Here is a 1,391-nt window from a genome sequence, read left to right as displayed (position 1 = left end):
TTAAAGATCTTAGATTGCAAACTTTATAAAGTACTCGTATAATACATACACATTTTATAAATTATTCTCTTTTAAAAAGATACCAAGATATAACTTGAAAATAATAACAATGAAGCTAAACTTTTTAGCAGTATTGAACATACAAATTCTTAAATAGCATCTCTAAGTTAAGAATAACCTTACATAAATTTAAAGAAAACCTTTAAAGAAGTGGAGAGGTAAGAAAGAATTGCGTCCCGGTAATCTGTACAGAACCGTTCATATATTGTTGTAAATCCCTTTTCCGCTAATCCATTGAAAAATTTGCTCATTGTTAATTTGAGTAAACATTCGAAAGCAATTGTAAATCATCTTTTGTTAAATTATTGAATTAAGAATAATTTCTAAAAATAACATTATCTTGAAATTGAAAAAGAACATTTATATTTCGATTTCAATTTAATTCAGAAAATGTACAACTCATTTCTTAAAGCGACTTTTATTTACACCGTCAGTGGAAAAACATAGTGTAGACCTTTTTAAATCAAGCGTTGTACACTAAAGAGTGCTTAGCTTAGGGTTTTGAATATCGTAAAAGAAATATTAAAACTCAACTCTATTACATTTACGATAAAGGTGTGTTTGCATTGATCTTGATTTAATATGAATAACATTGGACGTAGGAGCAGTGAGCGCGTTGAGTTATACTGCGTAAATTCACGCATAGCATTTTGATGTTTATGTCGTTACAAATAGATGTGAAATTCTGTGAAATAATAGTGTATAAAGGGGATGATGCAACTAATAATAACAGTGTTTTCTTGTGTTTGTCTTTGAAGGAGATTACAAACAACGCAATATTTTCAATTGATGAGTATAGAGGACCTACCAGCAACGACAACCCACTATTTGTGTTTATAACTTGCCCCCACCGCTTCTTATAAACTATGACGTGAACACATTTGTTAGAATTGTCTAGTCATGTTTTAGATGTAACATATCATGCCTTAAGTTTAAAGATATGTTCGATTTTGTTAGTTTCCGATGTGACATGTTTGAAGAAAAATATTTCACGGGCCTTGAGTTTGCTAAAAATATATATTTACTGTTTAGTTTCGAGGACAGGTCAATACATAAATAAACAGTGTTTGATTTATGTAACATCAGCATGGCCTTTTTTATTTTTATCTAGATTTTTGAACGTAGAAGAAATTTTCTTCAAAATTTCTCAATCGAAAACTTTGGAGTTTCTTTGATGCAACTTTGGACATATTTTACCTGGCTGTCAAATCTTATTAGGCACTAACTTTGTAACATAATGTTATTGAGACTGAATATAAAATATATAAAAACGTTATGATCGTTTATGTATATACCTACTTATAACAATTTAAAAGGAGAATCATTTTGTA

The sequence above is a fragment of the Zerene cesonia genome, chromosome 18, assembly GCF_012273895.1.
Source record: "Zerene cesonia ecotype Mississippi chromosome 18, Zerene_cesonia_1.1, whole genome shotgun sequence".
In the NCBI taxonomy this organism is placed as follows: Eukaryota; Metazoa; Arthropoda; class Insecta; order Lepidoptera; family Pieridae; genus Zerene; species Zerene cesonia.
Note: the sequence above shows the minus strand (reverse complement) of the source record.